Source organism: Cygnus olor, chromosome 1, assembly GCF_009769625.2.
Source record: "Cygnus olor isolate bCygOlo1 chromosome 1, bCygOlo1.pri.v2, whole genome shotgun sequence".
In the NCBI taxonomy this organism is placed as follows: domain Eukaryota; kingdom Metazoa; phylum Chordata; class Aves; order Anseriformes; family Anatidae; genus Cygnus; species Cygnus olor.
This window is the reverse complement of record NC_049169.1, coordinates 78,489,515-78,511,429: the sequence shown is the minus strand read 5'-3', so window position 1 is coordinate 78,511,429 and position 21,915 is coordinate 78,489,515.

Genomic DNA, 21,915 nt, shown 5'->3' with positions numbered 1-21,915 from the left:
TGTTTTTTAGAATACATAAAAGAGTGGCAAAACACAGAATAAAAGCCACAGTGATGGAAAAGAACAGTGGAAAAGACTAAAGACTCCTGTAGCTCAGTACTATGGTGTGCATCATTTATGAGGGATGTGAGGAATGAAAATAACCCTTAATATTATTTATGTTCATAGCTTACATTAGACATAGGAAAAAAGAGGAAGAAGAAAAAAAAAAAAAAACCTTGGCAATGAAATGTTAGTAGATGTTATATATAGCTCTTAATAAAAAGAAAACAATCATATAAAAAGTAGGTGAGCTAGTCAAAGGAGAAACTAATAAAAAAAAAAAAGCAGAAATTGAGGATCTTTATATAATTCTTCAGATGGCAGTTTGGACACAGAAAGATACCCCAGAGACTGTCTAATTGAATACCCTGGGGGCAGGTTAAGAAAAGTGAGAATGGAACAGATATGCAGAGGATATAGAAAGCAGTAATCAGAAAGCTCATAAGCAATCACCTATGGCAAAGAAATGCATTTATGTAGACCATGCTAAGTTCTGGAAACCAGAAAAAAAAATGGAGAAGTACAAGCAGCACTTCAGCCAGACAGGATTCTGAAATAATTTCTACCATACCACAGAGTACATATTATTTTGTAGGCATAAATCATAATGATAGGTGCTAAAGAGCTCTGTACTATCAGGAATACAATTCTGACTATGATGTATCTTGTATTGGGGAATAAAACTAAAGAAATCAGTCAACATCGTAAGACAAAAAGTTCCTCCCCAAAAGTGCCCAAGGCAATTGGAAGGGAGCATACTTGTTCCTCAAATCTAAAATGCTCAAGTCCCACACGTAGAAGTATGTATTTCCAAAAAAAGGGATTTACATTATCAGTATGTCAGCAGAGTTTTATCTTATGACTCAGCCCATTTGAGTGAAAATATAGCCAATTATTCTTGATAGAAATAGCTTCATACTATTTTTTGTTTCAGGGATTGATTTGGTTCACTATGGAAATTTAATGAGGAACACTAACAGAGGAAATACAAAACTAAAACTGTGCAGCTTTTTAACTTGTTCATGGTGGTATCTGTTAAATATATTGTCTTTGGAGATTAACTTTATTTTTCAAATTAAGAAATTCACGATTTGACAAGATCATTGGGTTTTCTTCCCAACTCCTAGAGCTTTAGTTCAGCTAAAGACAGCATCTTTTGTACTCTGAGGTCTTCTGCAGAACTTGGCCAAGTATTCAACTTCCTCGAAGCTGATTATTCCAATGCTTAATGCATCTTAGGCTCTCCAGTTGCATATAAACTTTACACATTCATAATACATATTGAACTTCTGTTCTGTTCAACTACAGGAGCAGACTTCATCTAAATGGAAAATGTTCTAAATCTTCCATGAGCCATGGTCACTGTGACTGATAATTTAAAAGGAAAATTCTCCTGCTCCAAAACATAGACACTGAGACTCTATTTTTAACTACTTGGAGTAATATTAACTACTTGAAGTTTCAGTGCTCACGACAGCTTCATTAGGGCATTCAATGAAAGAATGAGCAATGACAAAGCCCAATTCGCTTTGCTTCCTGCTCGAAGAAAACAAAAATCTGGATAGTTTTAAATTCAGAACTGAAATTCACAGGAATTACACAAGAAATCCACAGCTATGGATGCTTAGCATCTCACCAAAAATGGGCCATTTGTTAAAGCTTGCATATCATATAAGAAATAAATAATCCACTCTCTAACACAGGCCACAAGGGCTAGTTTATCTTCAAAGCATTAAAAAAAAAATCATTGAATTGAAAGCAATCCTAAAGAGCTCTACTGAACAGAATACAATTACCCACATAGTTAAAATCAATGATGTGTGCTTATGAGAGATCTGTATTTTTCCTCTATTCATTCTGCTTTCAGGTCTGCTTCAGCTACAATCCTACTTTCACTGATGCTCCTTGTCTTTCCTCAACCCTAATGTTGCTCCCTGTTGCACACTTTTCCCACACTTGTTGAAATCTGCATGTGATTCCATCTTTAGCTTTTACCCAGTTAAAAATGAGAAGTATACAAAACAACTATTATTATTTATTTTTTTTATTTTGTATCTTCAATTCCTGTTCTAGACTGAAACTTTTTTTTAGGGGAATATAGAATAATGGCATGATCCTTCAGCTTCATGTTTAAATCTTCTAGGCTGCTCTCTACTCTAAGAGACAAGAGTGGGGCAGTTTACAAGTACTAAGACTTTCCTTTAGACCAACCTAGAATTTACTAGTGGGAATTAATTTCCTTCCTGCTCACAGGCTGGCTCTGACCTTGAACAAACTTTTGTGTCTCCTGAGGAAAAAAAGAAAGCAAGAACTACTGCTTCCCAAGAATCTCATGAAGTGCAATTGAGACCAAAATTTTCCACCAAACACTTGTACATCAGGTGAGATGGATGATATCTGGCAGCGCAATTCTGATTACACATTAACTAAAACAGTGACTTTTTTTTTTTAACCCAAATGCCTTTCATTTGGGAAACATTTGATACCTTTTTTGGACTCAGCTGAACATGGATATCCTTTCCCCATGTTCACATGTGCATACCTACCACTCATATAGACATTCAGAGACCAAGAACACTTCTAAAACTATTTCACTAGCTCACTTACTGAATTTTCTGGAAAACACAAGAAAATAAGACAGAACAAAATGATGGAACTGAAAAGCTATATATTGAATGAACCTACTTTACTAGGTGTTCTTGCCTCTTTTTTTCCCTCCAAAAACTGAAAGAGCTACATGATGCATCAGCACTGCTGCAAACCGTCTTTCTGACAATCTAGCATCTCTTATAGCTAGAAATATTCTTTCATGCCTGAGATTTTGAGCAGGATTCTTACAGCTAAACAGGCTGCAGGAGAGAAAAAAAGACAATTTTCACCACTGAATTTATTATACTTTTTTTTTGATCATGGTTATCATTGAGTAAACTCTCATTACTGGAGATACACCTAGAATTATAACCCTCAGGTCCATATAGGCAGCAATAAACAATCATTGGATTTATACATTTTTCCCAATACTGACCAATCAGAATGAATATAAGTCTATTTATTTGTTGGAATAATTATCTGGCTATATGGTTTATTTTCTAAGCCATACTATTCAAAAAATATTTCTATGAATGCATGCTGTGGTAAATCACATTTCTGAATTGATCTAGATTGGATAGGTTTGTGTATTGTGACAAATCTTTTACAAAATGTGATGAAATCCTGCTCAGAAAAATGTGTTTATTAGCAAGGGCGTTATGGTGCCCAATAATACTGACAGAAGTCTCTGTCTAGATTTAAGGCACACTACTCTTTTATAATTCTCTTCACCCACACTAAAAAGGACACTGCTAAGTCAACGCAGCAAATGTCCTACAAGAAATACTGGTGTATATGAAAGGGTATCTTTATTTGTAAAAATATTTTTAAGGAGAAGGGCATATTTATTCATGAACAGGGAAAAGACCAGGGGACAGTTTCTCTCAGTTTCATTTGGGCAACTTTGAAGGGTACTCTATCTAGGTAAGGTAAACACTGTCAGAATCAGGCCACAAATTACATGTTATTTAGTCTACCTATATCTTGTGAAATCATATATCTATATAAAGGAAAATTATAGATCATTTCAAACAAGAAATTGGTCCTTGACTTTGTAAACTGAATGGCTTGAAGTCAAAAGAACTGTGCTGATTCATGCTCCTGGCTCAGTCCTTATTTTTGTCACCAGTAAATTCACAGGGATTCTGTATTTACTTAAGAATATTTTACAAACCTATAAAAAACAAAGGGAAAAAATAATATAGTGTATTTTATGTAACTTGAAAGATGTTTGTGAAATATCGATTTTTGAAAGTAATGTCCTTATTATTTTTACTTACACAAGGCCATATTTTCTGGTCCCGGTAAAGTGATTGTTAAGGTTGTGGTTATTCTGTCAAACAAGGTTTTGATTTTAAACCTTGACCAACGTGTTTATAATTTAATGAATTCTGCCCAGAAGATAGGGCCATACTGACCTTTTCAAAGAAATTATATGACAAAGGAGAAACCAATTCTGACAGCTTCCTGCTATTAGAAAAATTTCATGTTCCAAAAACTTGTGATCAAGTTGAGCCTCTGATGCACCAGCAGAGTTAAATGAGAGCATCTGTGTTAAAATGACTCATCAAAAGGGACTAATGTAAAAAACACTGCAGAAGAGTTTCTCTCTCTACACATGATTCATAAACCTAAAAAAAAAAAAAAAAAAAAAAAAAAAAGATAGAAAGCTCTGCACTTGGAAAGTAAGAAGCCAGAAGACAGGAAACTGTCACATTTTAATAAATAACAGGATAACAGGTTCTTTCTGAAGATTTTATAAAGTTACTAAGCCTAATTTTCCTTGCACCCTCAGTCTTGTGCTGTTGGAATCATGATTTTTAAGACTTACTAGAACATTTTAAAAATAATAGACCTATAATGTTTTTTAACTTTGTGTGTGAGAATATACAATTTGCCTATTGGAATCTGTGTGCTAAAGACAAAGATGCTACAAGTAAGTTACAACCCATCTAAATCCGTGCAATTAAAGCCAGCAGCTATTTCATACAGTTTTTAGTTAAACCACTAGACTCTTATAAGTCCACAGTTCTGAAGAAGTAAGGGAGGTACCAGAATTTATCACTAGCTGCAAAGATGTCTCAACCAGTACATCTGCTGAGTAATCTCTTGGCCTGCATGTGTAAAAATACAGTGCTTACATATCTTATTCAGTTTAATTTACTTCCACAAGAAGTTATTTCTGGGGTTATTCTGTTCTCCTGCAAGATGAGATTTGAGCTGCGCATGGGACTTGCAAAGGTCTCGTCTCCTGTGTTAAAAACTTCTCTGTTGTTCAGCATTTACACTGCCATTGCTGTCAGAAAACATGGTCAGAGAAGGAAGATCAACTTTGAGGTAGGAAGACCAAATGTCATTGAAGTTCTGGATGTTAAATGGAAGACCTATGTATCTACTTCGGGGAAAACAGCACTTCCCTCTTCATAGCAACATTTATTCAGTCTGGTTTGAATTCAACATCAGCCAGTGCTGCTTTTTCAGGTGCAACCTTCAAATTTATCCATGGATACATGTTGACAAACAAACCATGCAAAACTTGGTAATATTCCAAAAATAATTTTCTTTACCGGAGTTCAAGAGTTGAGCCCTTAAAGTAAGGAATAATGTGGTCTGTAACAATCTTGTGAGAAATCTACAGCCACTACAGAATATTTCTATCACCTCTGCAAACAACCAGAAGCATGTGGTATCAATTTCACAAAGTCCTCCATTAGAGTAAGTTGAAATACTCTTACCATTTCTGTACAGATGAGAAGAAAGTCACACATGAAACAACTGAATATTGTCTTTCTTCCACCCCTTAGTCTGAGGACTAAGGATAATCAAAGCTCCATTTCCAGAACTACAAATCATAGTATGACTTCTTACCACCACCTGCCCACCTGTGAAATGTGTAAAGCATTTTGAGATCCTGAAATGAAATTGGCCACAATACGCCATAAAAATAACTGACACGGAAAGCTGTGAAAAGCAGAAAAATAAATGGGTTAAGTAAATGAACTTAAAGTAAATCTATTTTATAGCCATGAGGCTATTAAATAATCTGTTTTAGATTGTAACCATTTGCTCTCTAAGTTTCTTAACCAGAGATTGGGAGAGCTTGGAAAATATCACTGGGGAAGTTCACTACATATCTTTCTCTGAGTTCATGTAATTGTTAGACTAGATGACTGGCTGAAAGAGCCTTTGATCCAACACTGTATTGCTGAACTTATGCACTCAAGGAGGAAGTATATGGTATTTTATTTCTGTTGCACTGTATTCTTTTAAACTTACAGTCAGAGTTTTATAAATATCCATATATAGAATTACCTGTGTATACCCCGATTTGCCATACACTACAGATAACATCGCAGAGTGTGGTGTTCTATGTTGTAGTAAGAAGCCGTGTAATGTAACACATTTAAGATTTCAGAGTTTTAAAATACTACATAGAAATTACGTACTGAATGAAATTGGTAATGGCAAGGTATCTGTAATAGCAGAGAAGAGAAGAAATCTAACGTATAATATGCACTGCAGTTTTTCACCATAAGCCCCTGGAGAAATGATAAAAAATAAAGCAGTACACAGAACTTTCTGTCTCTGTTCTGATGGTTTCATTTATCAACAAACAAGTTTAGCTCCATGACAAGACTACAATAAGGGAACTATAAAGTTAAATGTGACCAAATGTTATTTGTTTTAGCTATCAAAACTTATTACTATCAGAACCACTGGCAATGTCACAGGCCTGCAAGAAAGAATCAAAAGCTGTGTTTTTTAAAACTATTCTTTTTAAAACAGTTAACACACAGTATGGATAGATATTTTTTTTCCTTACCTTGTGCCTCCAAAACAAGCCAGGGAAAACAATAACGCTTGAAAAAAAAATATTAAAGGTTAAATCTTTATTGTAAATGAAAATCTCCTGGGGAGAATTACACGTACATGACTAAATCACTGGTGAAGATTTTATGTAAATTCTGTTGATATGCTAAGCTTCCTGGCCACATCAACAGAAGACCATTGCTGGAACCAGTTTCAGAAACATTGCTAGGATGGACAAATAAAACTGATCTGTGGAAATAAGAGATTTGAAGCACTTGATTTAGCATTATCCACAAAATTAACTTACATACCATTTATCATTTCTTCCAGACCTGGAAGGATAAAAACAAAGGATAAAAATCCTGGTCCACAGGTAGGGGGATGAAGGGGCATCTCTGACTGCTCTAAACTACCAGTAGCCTCCTGGGTTGATGCTAGACTTGGCAAGGAGAAAGCAGCAAAACAATTTGGTGGTTGGGTCATATCACTGTTCAGTAACCCCTGCAGCAAACTATCCCCAACACTGCACCTGGACTTGATTTCATCAGGAATTCATTTCCCAACTCCAAAAGGCATCCCAGAAGCAAACTAACTTTTACACAATGTGGATAACCAGGAGAATCAGGAAATGAGTAAGAGCTGGGAAGAACTGATAAGGAACTAAAATATGCAGATTAGTTGTACTGATAAAAAATTTCTGTTAGTCTTTAATTCCTATGACTGGCCTCGCCTGCACATCCCCACACCCTCTGCCCAGGAGTACTATTATTAATGCTCAGGCATGAACTTTGTTGCACCTGGCTCCTGGATGGGTCTTGGGCTTCTGCTACAGTCATGTCTCGTGATGGGACTTCCTGGATGGACCTGGCTCATCACCACCCCCAGGCAGCCTCTCCATGCTGACAGCTGCATAGGGCTGTGCCTGTGGGTGAGGGTGAACCCTGCCTGCAAGTCATACAAACCCCAGGCTCCCTGATCAGCTTTCCAATCCCCCTTACCCCTCTGGGACTCCTCATGGGAGGTGCAGTTCCCTCTCCACATCTGACTTCAGGGTCCTCAGTCTAGTTCCATGGCTCTGACCAGCACACCCTGAAGGGTGGGGAGGCAATAGAGAGCACTAGGAGACCTTAATGGCCTGCCCTGGAACCCCACCCTGTGCCTTGGTGCTACATGTCGCTTCAGCCTGGGGTTTGCAGCCTTGCCTGCACCATGCTGCAGGTGCGCCTGTGCCCAGCCTAATCTTCACCTGGGCTCCTGGACCTGCACCATAGTCCTGCCACTTGCTTTTCCCAAGCAGCCTCCCTGGATGAACTCATCCCCTGCCTGGCACTGCCCCATGGGAGCTGCTGCTGCCACTGCCCTGCCAAAGTACTGGGGCAGCAGCCTGCCTGCCATGCCCCAGGCATCCCAGCTCTCCTGGCTCCCTGGCTATGGGGGCCAGGTGTCTTCCTTAGGCCCATGGCTCAAGGATCTGAACTTAGGAGAACATGTAGTTTGAAATATCAAACCTGGTTGCAGGACAAGCTGGTGTTGAGCCACTTGTTCCATTGGGTCCTTTGAAATGTGAGCTGAGCCCAAAGCCAGGGTGAGGCACTAGGGTAGGGCTTAGTGAGGAAAAGGTGAGCTGTAGCACTTTCTGCTGCTAGTTCTGTGGACACCAACCCTGACTTCCGTGACATTCAATAAAGCACCTCTTAAGCAGTTCCTATAAAGTCTGCAATGATTAGGGAAGGAAAAATCCCTATAGTGCTAATTTAGCAGGACTATCTGCACAGTACAACATGCCACAAGGCTGAGACCTATGAAATACGGTGTGCCCTCTACTGTCCAGTGAGCGAGACTGCTCTCATGAGATCTCATTCATTACTTCTCTGCTGACCTACTAGTGAAGTATTTCCATTGACTTTGAAAGGATTAGTTTAAAATATATATATTTCAGAGAAAGTATTGTTCTGAGAACATCATTTCTGAGTGTTCGGGACACGAGGAAACAAAGAGACAGAGTGACACTTGCTATTTAGCCATTGCTAGAAAGCAGAAGAGGAAGGGACAAACACACATACAAAAATAATGCTATGAAAAAAAAAAAATCTTTCCTGAAAGAATATCACTTCCCAAAGCTGAATTGCGAACCAGACAATTTGCTGAGGTGGCTCTGTGCTTGACCTATCTGGAGCCAGCCTTCTCCTCAGACGTCACAATCTGTCCAGGGGCAGTGCAGGTGACAAGCAGAAGCCGGTAGCTGGCAACAGAGCAGCATAACGACCCCTGATACTGTAAATTGCCCCTACAGAACTAATCCAGGCTGGCACAGATAGGCACAATTAATGTGAAGTGACACAACTGTGATCTGATAATGAGGTAACAGAATAGAACTGTCAAGAGTGCTTCCCTGGGCAATGATAAATGATGTCATCTCTATTTCAGGATGTTTCGGGTGGAAAGAAAGCTTTAACCACACAGACGATGGGAGGAGAATGAAAGGTATTATATCCAAGAATAACAAAAAAAGAATAGCAAAATAGGTTATATTGCAAATTACCCATATATTTGGGCTTACGTTCTTGCTGTAAACCACTGCATTGTGCATACTGAAAACAGCCATGCTCTTTTCCTTGAGTGGATCCTGGTTAAGCCCAGAGGCATTGCCAGGTACCTGGGTATACATCCATCCCAACTATTACTTTGATCTCAACATGGTTGATTCACAGTGTGGTTACAAGGTGGCTAGGAACTACAAGACTTGCACAGGACTTCAGTAGTGTTCAGGGAATTCCCCCTTTCTGGGTCTTCGGAGTCTCTAGTATACACTTTCCTATCTGCCCTCTCTTACCCAGGCAAGGGTGGCAATTTATGTAGCCATTTGGTAGCTTAACCAACTGATTGTTCCAGACTAACAACAAAGCCTCTAGACCTCCAGCTTGTCCCTGCAGTGCCAAGCCAAGGATGTTTCTGGTGTGCAGCTGGTTGGGCAGCCAAACGTAATTGCTGGTGACAGTAAAAGGTATATTTTAGGCCCCGCTAATGAAAAGTAAATTACTGGTCTACCAGGGCTTGTGCCCTGATGAAGAGGTGCAGTTGCCCCCTGATGAGAGGCTCCAAGCCAATGTTGACTAGACCAAGCACCACTGAGGGTGCGCACCTATGTATAGGCAGACATAGGTTCACACACCTCTTGCAATTCTTCTTGATCCTCATTAAGCCATGACAGAAATTTGGGGATTCTAGCTTCAGAACTCACATACTGTCCAAGACATCAATTCATCTGAATATCCCCCCAAAACTATGGGGGACAAACCTTTAACCATTGAGTCATACCACAAGTACAAGAAAAAGTAATAAGGAGGAAAGATGATGAACGACACAGCAGCAGCAAGCCTCAGATTTTCTCATTTTCATTATACAGGTTACAAATTTCCAGAATGTTTGGTAGACTGTAAGAAGGCATATTGGCTGCTGTTAGCAGTCAGTAGGTCCAGTTATAGTGTTCATATGTTTTTCCTCACGTTTAGAAATTTTGAGTTTGCTTAGGTATTTGCTGTTGTCCAGTTAATTCTAGAGAAATGGGAAGATGCCAGGATTTCATTTTTACAAGCTAGCATTTACACAAGCCAATGAAATAATAACCCAGTTTCCCATAGGGTGTTACACTAACATTTTATTTGGCAAATACATCAATCCTTACCCCAACAAATCATACTATTAATGAGGTAAAATATTCCCCATGCAGATCAGCAGCTCCTTCACACCAGAAGGCTAAAAATAAATACATTGTCCACTTAAAAAACAACAACAAAACTTGCAAAATAGTACAAAAGCTTTCATGAGGTTTAATTTTCCAAATTAGCTACAAGTGACTTACAAATAAACAATTAATTAAAAGAGCTCCATATGGCTGTATTGGGTTTATGTGGCAAGGTTTTGGTAGAGGGGATCTGCAGGGGTGGCCTCTGTGAGAACAGTCCAGCAGCTGCCCCATGTCAGATAAGGGCCAGTTTCAGCCAGCTCTGAAAGGGACCCACTGCTGGCCAGAACCGAGCCAATAAGCGATGTTGTTTGTGCCTCTGTGAGAGCAGATTTAAGAAAGAAAAAAAAAAAATAACAAACAGCAGCTGGGAGAGCGAGGAGTTAGAACCAGCCCTGCATCCCCCAAGGTCAGTGCAGAAGGAGGGCAGGAGGTGCTCCAGGCACGTAGCAGCAGTTCCCCTGCGGCCTGTGGAGAGGCCCCTGGTGGAGCAGGCTGTCCCCCTGCAGCCCATGGGTCCCACATGGAGCAGATCTCCACGCTGCAGCCCGTGGAGGAGCCCGCGGTGGAGCAGGTGGATATGGCCTGGAGGAGGCTGAGGCCCACGGAGAGTCCCCACAGGAGCAGGCTCCAGACCAGGGGCAGGGAGTGACTGCAAAGGAGCGGCGGAGATGAAGCGTTAGGGACTGACCGCAGCCCCCATTCCCCATTTCCCTGCACCACTCAGGGGGAGGAGGTGGAAAAGAGTGGATAGGGAGAAGGTGTTTTTACTTTGTTTTTTTTGTTTGTTTCTCACTGCTCTAGCTTGTTAGTAATAGGTAACAAATTTTATTAATCTCCCTACGCTGAGTCTGTTTTGCCCATGACAATAATCACTGAATGATCCCCCTGTCCTTACCTCAACCCTCGAGCCCTTTTCATCATATTTTCTCCCTCTTTTCCTTTGATGCGGGGGAGTGAGAGAGTGTTTGTGGCAGAGCTCAGCTGCCCAGCTAGGTAAAACCACCACAGTAGCATGCATATGAGTATACAGGGCACTACTGATTTCCCTTCTGTTTCTGGACCCCAGGGTATCCTAACTGAAGTGTTTTCTGACTGGGAATTACCTAAAGACACCATCAGGATAACAGGTCCTCTCAGCCACGTCAAGATTCATGAAAAGTGTGAGACACATACTCCGGCTCTCCCATCTCATGCCCCTCACCACAGTGTCAACACTTTGCCATCACTGTAATTTCCACTTTTCTTTGTCCCACAGGCACTTGAGAGCATAAGACAGATGATCAGCACTCTGGTTCGACTCGCTGGATGGGTTTAGTTATGCTCTGAGCCAAGGAGAGAGTCAATGAAATAGTGCTGTAGCCAGAGCTCCTCCTGTAATACACAACACAGAGGAGTGCATCTACCATGTGAGTTAATGAGCAGCATGTTAGATGTTTTACCACTTGACTGGTATCTGTCTCCAGCCTGCAGCTTGACAGAAGAATCCCACCCACTGGGTTTGCTTTCCATATACTGTGCAGAGCACAGCAAGCTGTAATCATACAGGTGTCATATGCAATGTTGGCATCTGAGGAGCTGTGCACATTTCACCACCACACAGTAACTGCTGTAAATGATACTGATCCTGCTCCTTGTAGGACATATTAACCTGTATGGGCCTATTCATGAATGAAACACTCTTTAGAGACCCACATCTCTTCTGCTGTCATCTTACAAGAGAGAACACAAAGGTTAATGGTCAAGTAACAGCCATACCCATATAAACCTCTCATAGACCCTGATAATAATAATGCATATTCATACCCACACAAATTAAAACAGAAGCCAGTCAACGTGTTTTCACTGACAAGTTTCTGAATGTTTGCTAATTGCTGTACTTTCAACTAATAAAATTATTATGACAACATGAAACATTAATTTAGCTGGTACTTAATTTTATCCGTTAATTTATTTTCAAGTCCAATGTGTTAAAATTATAATGCTTGGCACACAGACATTTCTTGGGAGAAAATCTGAGTACTAATCATTACAGAAATAATGAAAACATATTAATTTCTGGATATCTTGTTATAGAACACATCAAAGACAGCTTAAACAATGTGTGTGAATGCACTAGGATGATAATATGATGCGCAAGCATATTATAAAGGCATTTTCAAACAATCTGGTGATCCTGAGCAGAACATCATTGTACATCCAGGAGTCAGTGATCCCCAGAGAGCTAACCTGGCACAGTAGGTGCAGGCTACTGTGCTGCACACATCCCTCATCCACAGGACGAACTTAGCTAACTAATTGTAAAGCAGGAGCCCGTCATCAGCTTGCAGTCAGTCCTGGTGATTACGGGGCCATGCCCAGCTGCAGGCAGGCAGCACCTCCTGCACAGGGGTGTGCAACCCTCCATGTGATGGCTAATTCAGGCATGTGCATCTTGGCCATGACTGCTGCTTACGCTAACAGAAGTCCATTTCATCAATGTCTGTTTCATCAATGTCCATTTAATTAATATGTGATTAACATTAAATAATTCATGTGCATTTGGACACAATTCAATGTGTCATGCCCCATGCATTTTCATAGTGCCCTGTAGGGTTTGGCAGGACCAACAACCCCAACAAGCTTACACAGAAGGATGTGAGAAAAGGAAGACCCCTCTCACTACATACACAGAAGCTGCCTCTTTAGATGACATCATTTCCCATGTGTTTTCATATGTTTTGGGGATTTGCTTGTTGCCATTTTTTGACACTGTCATTTGATCTGTTTTATGTCTAGAGAAAGTATATATAAAGGAATGTACAAATATATATTTATATTTTATGTATACCTAGACACACATTATATATGTATATATATATATGTGTGTGTGTATATACATTATATGTACATTAAGATATATAAAGTGTACTGTTAGATTATAGAACTTGTTATTGATGGTACATGAATATACCAGCTATGTTGCTGTGTTCCCAGCTGCACATGCTGATCACAGAAGGACAGAGAAAGGCCTGTGTTACATAGGCAGTGTATGGGCCCACTTGCCTGCATCCAGTCAGACAACAGGTCTCATTTTAGAGGCTCAGTGGTCCAACAGTTGGCTGCTGAGCATGAAGTATACTGGATATAACATATACCTACCACCCCTGAGGAGCTGATCTAATCAAACAGATCAATATATTATTAAAAGAGCAAATGCATGTGCTGCTCTCCTCTCACAGTGTAACTGGCCAACAGTGCTACTGCAGGCTAAAAACAATTTCACTAACGATGTATGCTTCACAGTCTATACCTCCTATCCTAACATCTTCTGCTGGGACACCAGCTCTGTGAGGTACAGTCTGGGATGTTGATAGAGCCTGATGACACCCCAAGGGCCAGAGGCAAGTGCAAACACCACACCCCTAAATTGAAATTCATCCCTGTGGAAACCTTGACACATGGACCAGGAGCCATTACTTAATCCTAAAGGAGCAAGACAACATCCCTCATAACATGCCCCAACTTATGCCATATGTAAAAGTCTTTGTTTTATCTCATACAGAACTGCTATGTGAAGCCTCCCAGTAGTGCTTTTGATCTCTGCATTTTGAATATCAACAAACATGAAGTGCCAGTCTCCTGCCCTCCAGACACACCAAAGACTCCACCTCTGCCCTCCAGACACACCAAAGCTCCTCTCTGTCTACTAAACCTCATAAGCAACCAGACAGCTTGGTGAAATTTGCACCATCATGTACTGGGGTACATGAAACTGGGCATGGAGACTGATGGCAGGATATCTCTTTTGGTCCTAGCTCCAATGTCACTGTTATCCTACACTTATCCTCACAACCATTATTTGTTTTGTTACTCTCATATTATTAATTGTAGTAATTACTTTATATAAATCTCTCTAGTAGCCCAAAATCTTAATGGTATAATCTGCAATTTACAGCATCTGTAGGAAAGGCCAACTGTTTGTGGATCAAGGGGCAGAAGGTAGTGATCCAGACCAGAAGTCCATTGTACATTGAAGAATTAGTGATCCACAGAGCAGTCAACCTGAGTTGTCCAAATCTGTGCTGTGCTGCACATACCACCTGGCCTTCAGTCTTGTGCTGTGCTGCACATAATCCTTGGCCACTGAATGAATTTAGCCTGTAGATTGTAATGAAGAGCCTGTCTTGAGTTCCTACCAGGTACTGGCAATTACACCGCTCACATGGCATTGCTTCTATATAAAAGTGCAGTAACAAGTTCTCATGTGAACATCCTTCTTGTTGGATAGTAAAAATTAAGAAAGAAATGCTTTCTTATAAGAAAATCCTATAAGAGCTCAAAAGATGAAAATGCTGGGTAACCATTCCACAGGCAGGATCTGTATGGTGTGTTCTCACTGAAGACCCATCTATTGTTGCACAGCTTTGGGCTCCCAGTCCCAGAGGGACACAAGATTATCTACACTATTGTTTGTTTCCTTATAGTGTTAGCTCCAATAAATGGCATTTTTTAAGCAATACTTTACAGAATCTGAGTGTCTTTCTTACTGTAATCATAATGAACTAGCACCTCCTGGTGCCAAAACATTCAGATGTTTTCCCAGAAGCAAGTCTGTAGTTTTAAATGTGATTCAGATTAACCTCAATGATAATATTACATCTGTCTTTCATGTGAACCAAGTGCTGACTGACAAAAAAATCATCTTGGAATTTTTAACGTCACTCAGCCTGTAAAAGGTTCTGTGCTCTCTTAAGACTTTATCACTTCTCCAATTCCCTTCCAAAGGCTGCTCAAATAGTATGTGATTTTCAGTTCATCTTTATCATTCAATCAGTGGATTGGGCAGTTCTTGCCTCCCTCTGGTCTCACTGTCTGAATAATCTTTTCATCTGCTTGAGAAATGGAAGACAGTGAAAGAAAAAGAATTCCTTGTAGTATGTACTGCTCTAAAGATTTTATTGTCATAATCAGTACCTTAATTCGTTATTCATGACTGGTACATTACTCATATTCCCTGACAAAACCTACCATCTCGGCCCAAATCAAGAAAGACCTACACACACCTGAGGTGCCCAAACACACTTGCAAAAGTGGAAGGACAGTAGAAATATGAAGTTCTTCACCACTGGCAGTCAGTGGACTCTGCTTTTTGCAATTAGAGCCATGATCTAGATGTCCTTACTCTGTTCCAAATCACAGTGGCAATTTAGCAGAGGATACGGGGTAGTAGTAGTGACCAAGTCAACCTGTAACTACACATCATTTTTTTTTCCTTCATAGAAAATAGAGAACCAGAAAAAGCATTCTGCTTTACGGACAAATGGATTTCTTCCAGATATTTTTTGTGGACTACCCCAGGCCAATGCCTACTCCATCTATGCTCTACAGCAAGGATTATACTATTGGAGTTTGGGGGGATTACGAAAGTCACATTTGTGTATGGATTGTGCATGTTAGATAGGCAAAACCAAGCACTGAAGGTTTCATTGAAGCACACCTAACAGAGGCAGCCAACAGATGTATTAGCTGGTGCAGAAGTCTGTGGGTTATGCTTTGGGAGTTTCTGGACTTTTAGGGTCCAGTATCTTAGGGAAACTCTTGGGAACATTCTGAAAAATCTCAGACTGCCTGCTGCTGTCAGGTAAGGATGAGGTAAGGGGAACCACAAGCATATGGACCAGAGAAAGCTCTAGCAGCTTCTAATGAGCATGTTATCTGCTCTTGACACAGGACACCTGAAGCCTTTGTTACAGCCTCTACTAATTAGGGAGGGTCAAGAACCCTCTAGCTTGGGTGAGGCCTACGTAAGAACCAGACCTCGAGTATGCCTCCTAGAGGTGGCAGTTTGTGTAGAAGGGGATAAAGAAAGGGTCCTCAGTTGAATTTGGATCACTGTAACAGTCGTGGGTATGGTAGTGACACACCTTAGAGCTGTTTCTCCTAGAAATTGTTGGCCCGTCTATCCCTTTAATGTGGAAGTTTCAATGCGAACCAAGCTTTAAATGTTAGATGTAGCCTTCCAAGTCCCAAACTGCTGGGAGTGCCTGGAGCCTCTCTCTAATGCCAGAAGAGATGGCCCTCTGTCCTGCAGGAGGTGTGCTCTATTGAAGGAGCTGTATCATCAAGTAGAAGATTTACAGGAGGAAGTTACAGGCTGTTGTGGTGGTTTTACTCGGGTGGGCGGCCGAGCTCCACCACAACTGCTCTCTCACTCCCCCTCCTGAAAGAGGAATAGGGAGAAAATACGATGAAAAGGGCTCAAGGGTTGAGATAAGGATGAGGAGATCGCACAGGAATTATTGTGACGGGAAAAACAGACTCAGCATAGGGAGACAGTAAGATTTATCGCTATTACTAACAAGCTAGAGAAGCGAGAGACAAAGGAAAGAAACCAAAAGCACCTTCCCCCCCATCCACCCTCTTCCACCTCCTCCCCCCGAGCGGCGCAGGGGAACGGGGGAATGGGGGTTATGGTCAGTCTATAGCACTTCTTCTCCGCTGCTCCTTCTCGGTCACTCTCGTCCCCTGTGCTGTGGGGTCCCTCCCATGGGATGCAGTCCTTGCTGAACTGATCCAGCGTGGGCTGCTGACAGGCAGCAGCTCTTCAAGAACTGCTCCAGATATGTGTCCATACCATGGGGTCCATCCCACAGGAGCAAACTGCTCCAACCTGGATCCCCCACGGGCAGCAGCTCCTGCCAGGTCACCTGCTCCTGCGTGCGCTCCTCTCCATGGGCTACAGGTCCGGCCTGGAATCTGCTCCGGCAGGGGTATTCCACAGGCCACAGTCTCCATCGGTGCAGGTCCACCTGCTCCACCGTGGTCTCCTCCACGGGCTGCAGCGTGGAACCCTGCTCCACCGTGGTACTCCATGGGCTGCAGGGGGACAACCTGCTTCACCATGGTCCTCACCACAGGCCGCAGGGGACTTCTGCTCCGGCGCCTGGAGCACCTCCTGCCCTCCTTCTTCACTGACCTTGGCGCCTGCAAGGCTGTTCCTCACTCCTCTCACTCTCCCAGCTGCTGTGTGGCGCAGCATTTTTTTCCCGTCTTAAATATGCTCTCACAGGGGCGCAAACAACATCGCTTATTGGCTCAGCTCTGGTCAGCAGTGGGGCCCTTACCTAACATGGGTTCTTCTAGATTCTTCTCACAGAAGCCACCCCTATGGCCCCCTGCTACCAAAACCTTGCCACGTAAACCTACTACAGCTGTGCAGCATCAGTGAAGATGAAAGGGAGATGGACAGGTTCTTCTCTGAGACACAACAGCGTGAAGAGTGTCAGACCCCAAATGCAGTAGAGAAGCTGGCAGTGTCCATCCCCACTGTTAAGGTAAGCACAGCCTCTGGAGAATGGGAAGATAGAAGATGGTGACTTCTGGTACCCAGAAGAAGGCTCCTGTTCAGCCTGAGTTGCTTACATCTACAAAGTAGGCTCCTAGCTTTCAAAGCAGAAGAGGAGTCATATGTATCTGTAAGCAAAGATCTAGTCCACCTAGCCCTAAATCATGCAAAACATGCAGGAATAAATGGTAGGTCATTGCAATGGGTGACTTCCAGCTACATGGCGCACAGGCATCCATCTGTTGACCTATCAGCTAGAGAGGTTTGTGCTGTCTGCCAGGGAACTAGATCTGGGATATTGTGGAGGGACAGAGAAAGCTTGTCTAACCCTCTGACTACTACCCCCTACTGTTATTCCTTGTTGGCACAAATGATACTTCCAAGGGAAACCTAGCCAATAACAGAAGTGGCTATAGAGCCCTGGAGGTGGTAGTCAGGGGGTGTGAGGGCCCAGGTGGTGTTCTCAATTCCCCCACTGAGGGGAAAAGTTACTTACAGGACAGTTCAGCAACTGGCTATAGAACTGGTGTTGGCAACAGGGTTTGGGGCTCTACGACCATGGACCCTCTTTGCAAATCAAAGACTGCTTGGGAGAGAAGGGATCCAACTCACTAAGCATGGCAAAGGTATTCTTCCCAGTACTGATAGCTGACGTTGTAAAAAGGGATTTAAACTAAGAATGTTGGGGAAGAGAGAGAGTAACCACTTTGAGGGAGTTATGGGCAGAATTGAGTAAAGGGCATGGGGTGGTGTGACAGGAAGGGATCACAAAATCCTCAAAATGATGGTCAGTCTCAGCCTTCAGATGTAAACAAGGAAGTGTCTAGAAGGCCCCATTATGGAGAAATCCCCCAAACCTGTCTAGAACATCAACACACAGGGATGCCTCTCTAAATTGCCCATATACTGATACAGTATGGGGAATAAATATAATTGCAGAGCTACAAACTCATTGAGACTATGGATATGAGGTGGGATAGCTCCCATGACTAGAGTGTTGTAATGGAAGGATACAGGCTTTGTAGGAGGGACAGGCAGGAAAGATGAGGAGGAGAAGCTGCCCTCTATGTGACAAGAGCAGCTGGAGTGCATGAACTACTGTACTTGGCGTAAGTCTTGTTCAGGCTTATGAACCACAGTAGGCCTCTGTGCCTGTTCCTTGAACTGGACAGCTCATCAATAATAGAGCACCAGGTGGATGTTCAAAGCCATGAATAAAAGGAGGCACTCCCTTAAAGCAGGTACCCATTGAAATCCCTCATGGGGAAATGATGGATCACTTCAGAGTTCAAGAACAATACGTTAAGGAATCTGAGTTTGACTACAAGCCAATTACTTTATCTTATAAAAAGAGCGTCTGGAGAAAGCCTATTTGAGCTCTCCAGGGATCACAGCAAGCGGTAATCCTTGATCTCCCCCTGAGCTCGGACGTCTCTCATGGTACCCCTGAGGTGGAATGTCTTTCAGGGCTGATTCCTCGAGGATCAAAGCTCATCCACAGACAAACATTGAGAAGGGTGAGTAATTCACCCAAAGTGGGGGTGGAGAGGGGAGGGAGTTTGTAAGCGTGCAATTGAACTTAGAAACACCTAATACCCTTGTACTAGGTCTTGTGTGAACCTTGCCATTCTCGAACATTTAACTAAGTTCCTGTTTCCATTAGAGCAAATTCTGTTGAAATCACTGTGTTAAACTGGCTGATGATTAAATGCTGATTAAGTGCTGTTAAGAATCATACAATCTATTTTTTTTTTGATTTACCATAAGAGCATAAAAAATTGCTGTTAAATCAAAGTTGTGTAAAAAATCTATTTGCATCAAACTGGTGTAGTCAGCAGGATTGCAAGTAGTATCACAGAATGCTTACAAAAGCATGATATTTAACCAAATCCCACACCTGGGGAAGAACAGCCCCAGGTACCAGTATATGCTGGGGGGGCCAACCAGCTGGGAAGCAGCTTTGCAAAAAAGGATCTGGGGGTCCTGGTGGATATCAAGTTTGTGGCCTTGCCACAAAGAAGGCTAATGGCATCCTGGGCTGTGCTGGGCAGAACCTTGCCAGCAGGTCAAGGGAGGTGATCTTTCCCCTCTAGTCAGCACTGGTGAGGCCACACCTTGAATGCTGTGTCCAATTCTGGGCTCACCAATACAAGAAAGACATTGACACTCTGGAAGGAGTCCAACAACAAGCCAAGAAGATGATTAAGGGAATGGAGATTCTTTCCTGTGATGGAAGGCTGAGAGATCTGGGACTTTTCAGCCTAGAGAAGAGATGGCTTGGAGGAATTCTTTACTGTGTGGGTGTCCTGGTTTCAGTTAGGACAGAGTTAATTTTCCTCCTAGTAGCTGGCAGGGTGCTATGTTTTGGATTAGAATGAGAAGAGCGCTGATAACATGCAGATGTTTTAATTGTTGTAGAGCAGTGCTTACACCAAGCCAAGGACTTTTCAGCCTCTCTCTGTCCTGCTAGCAAGCAGGCTAGGGATGCAGCAGGAGCTGGGAGGGGAAAGACCCAGGACAGCTGACCTGAACTGGCCAAAGGGGTATTCCATACCATCTGACGTCATGCTGAACAATATATAGGGGTGGCTAGCCGGGGTGGAGGGGGGGGCCGGCTGCTCGGGGATTGGCTGGGCATCGGTCAACGGGTGGTGAGCAATTGCATTGTGCATCACTTATTTCGTACACATTATTACTATTAATACTATTATTATTATTGTTGTTGTTGTTATTCTTTTCCCTGTCTTAATAAACTGTCTTTATCTCAACTCACAGACTTCACTTTCCCGTTTCTCTCCCCCATCCCGGAGAGGGAGGGGGGAGGGTGAGCGAACGGCTGTGTGGTGTTTGACTGCCAGCCGGGCTAAACCACAACAGTGGGTTACAGAGCACTGGAACAGGCTACCCGGGGAGGCTGTGGAGTCTCCCTCCCTGGAGATCTTCAGAAGCTGCCCAGAGATGGTCTTGAGCAGCCTGCTCTGGGTGTCCCTACTTGAGTGGGGGCAGCATGGATCAGATGACCTTCTTAGGTCCCTTCCAACCCTAAGCCATTCTCTGTGAAGGTTATGCAATGGCATGGGAACCATGGTGGGTGCACAGTGACTATTTGGAACATTGAGCTCTCAATTAATAAAGAAAAAAAAATGTTTAATGACAGCCATCTACTTGCATAGTCTCACATCCTCTGCTACACTTTTCCTATGTATGCGTACTAGGAAGTTTGGCAAGAAGTCTCAGGAATTAATTTTTGATGGGTTACTGATATTAAAGCCAAGATCATTGTATTTCCTACATAAACTAAACATTATTAGTCTGGAAAAGTTTTTACAGATCTGCATTTATCATCCATGTGCTGTCAGTTAGAAATTAAGGAGGTTGCATAATTGTGAGCAACTGTTTTCAGTCTTAATTTGACCCACTGTTTGAAATATTTTTTTACATTTTTTGTGAATGGAAACAGTCATAACTTTTCTTAGTTTGCACAAGCAAATGCTCCAAGTAAAATGAGTTCTCTTGCCATTTATTTTATACTGCAGAATAAAATCCTTGGAAGGTATTCTTGTACTTGGTGACGCAAGTCTATCCAATTTTTTTTTTGCACTGTTTGGGTCAGGTCATTTACTCAAGTAACTCACAGTGGAATGGGATGTGTTCAGAGAACAAAATTTAGTTTATGACCAAAATGGTCAGCAATTCTCTGGACTGTGAAATTACCTCCAATGCTAGGGAAAAAGTATTTGTAACTAACTGCCATTAGGAAGTTGCTGTTTTGAAGACTGATTGATGTCTTGGTAGCAATGTCTAAAAAGGTATCAGCTGTGAAATTGTGTCATCTTCCGTGGTGCACACAATTAGTAGTCTCATCTTCTCTTCCAAAAGGGAAAAATAGTATTAAAGAATACTGTTCAAATTAAAAATATATGTTAAAAAGTCTCAAGTAAATGGACTGTATAAGCTTGAATTCATTTTAAGCGTGTCGTACTGAACAACTAGCATTGCTGGGCAGTTCATCACGTCGCTTTGTTATTTTTATACACTTCTCACATTAATCATAGTCTCTTAAATTACAAAAGTTATTTACTCCAATCACCAGAGAAAACTGCAGGTTTACCACCACCAAAGCCTGACAGGCCACCTCCAGTGGCGTTGTTTCTGAACAGCAGCAGGCGCCCATAGGGGAAGGACCATGTACCGCAGTGCAGCCACATGCTTCAACAAAGGATTGCACGTCTTCGTTTGGGAGTTGTGTGGGGGGACACAAGTGTCTCAGAAACATCAGCTCATTCTCTAGTTGACTTTATTATTTTATTAATTTTTATTTTTTATCACTTCTTAGAAGTACATGATGATCCAAGCTACACCTACAACACTGCATTCAAAACTCTGGGCGGGGGGGAGGCCT